Raw genomic sequence first — 1866 nt, 5'->3', positions numbered from 1 at the left:
AAATTATCCAAGTAGCACATAAAACCTAAGATAACACTACAACAAACACATAGTGTTCATGGACACAGGTGAAAGCTATGGTGCTTTGATGCTGAGATGATGAACTAGTTCCTAGGGAAGGAGCTTGGTGACATCATCACTCTTGCTGCCCAGAGTTCATACTGCCTCTTTAATGGGTTGCTTCAGAACTAATGCTGAATGAAAGGTTCATCTTTTTTTCCTGTGAAAGTGAAACTCATCTTTGGATTTCTTTTGCTTAGTGAAAACAGTTACTACTCTAAGTTTTTTCATAAACGTGAAGTGGCATAAAGTGAATTTTCGAGAAGCAGGGGGATACGTTTTTTTTCTTCTACCTTCTGTAGGCTTAAATTGCTGTTGTTTTCTAAGATACAAGCTTGTTGTTGTAACGTGCCTTTGAGTCAGTTCTGACCCATAGTAACCTTCTTTCCAAGGGCAGTTGGTGAATTTGAACCTCCAATTTAGCGGTTCAAACCAATTTTGCAGTTCAGCACATGAACTCACAGTGTCAGGCTTAGATGATCAATTTCGGAATTTTCTTCTTTTTAAATATATTAATTTGATGGTATAAATTTTCCTGTTAGCACTGCTTTTGCTCCATCTCTCAGTTATTGATAATGTATATTTTCATGTTTATTTAGTTCAAAACATTTTTTCAGTTTCTCTTGAGACTTCTGCATTGACCTATAAGTCATTTAGAGTTTTTTCCACTTCCAGTGTTGAGGATCTTTCAATGATTTTTCTGCTTTGATTCCTACTTTAATTTTGTTGTGGTCTGAGGGCATACTTTGTTATGATTTTTATTCTTTTAAATTTGCTAAATTGTTTTAAGAGTCCTGGTGTGGCGCAGTGGAGTAAAGTCACAAGGTCGGTTTGAGTTGCAAGGTCGGTATGGACTGCAAGATCAGCGATTCAAACTCACCAGTTACTCTTGGGAAACCCTATACAGGGTCACTATGAGTCAGAACCGACACGACAGCATTTAACAACAGCAGCAACAAGGTGTTTTATGGCTCAGAATGTAGTCTTGGTGAATTTGCCATATAAACTTGAAAAAATAAGTATTCTGCTGTTATTCAGTTTGTTTTATTAACGTCAATTGTACTGTTCAGGTCAATAATATCCTTATTTTCTGCTTGACATACTAATTACTGAACATAGGTGAGAAGTCTCCAACTATAACAGTGGATTTTTCTATTTCCTCGCAGTCAGTCCTATCAACTTTTGTCTTGTGTTGTTTTTCACTCTGTTGTTAGGTACATGCCTATTATGCACTGTTAGGTCTTTCTGGAGAACTGACCCCTTATTATATATAATGTTCCTCTTTATCACTTTACTTGTTTGAAAGTCCACAGCTCAGTCTTCTTTGCATTAGTGTTAGTGTGGTATATCTTTTCTCTATCACTTTGCTTAGAGCCTATCTGAATTTTTATATTAAAAGTAGATTTATTATTTGGGAAAAAACTCAAAACTATAAAAATGACCAGATTTACTGGTCAGAAAGAGACAGGAGAAACCAGAGACTATGATCCTTGGTCACCCTACATCTGGAACTGAACTCACCCATGTGGATCAATGATCAGCCACGCGGTAGATAGGTATCTAGGGGAGACAACACTAGTGAGGTATGCAAAAGGATAGAATGATCAACTGTTCAAGAGTAAAAGGGCATCATTTACGAAGGACAAAATTCAGAAGGAATGGGAAAGCAGGAGGAATGAAAGCAAGAATCACAGGAAGGAAATAGGATGAGGGATGGTACATGGAGGGGATTACAATCATTGAGATGAAATGAAGTGTGTTGTTGGTGGTTGGTTATGTGCTGTGGAGTCGGTTCTGACTCATAGC

Source organism: Chrysochloris asiatica, unplaced genomic scaffold (assembly GCF_000296735.1).
Source record: "Chrysochloris asiatica unplaced genomic scaffold, ChrAsi1.0 scaffold00114, whole genome shotgun sequence".
Taxonomy (NCBI): Eukaryota; Metazoa; Chordata; class Mammalia; order Afrosoricida; family Chrysochloridae; genus Chrysochloris; species Chrysochloris asiatica.
The sequence above is the reverse complement of the archived record's forward strand: the minus strand, read 5'-3'. Positions refer to the sequence as shown.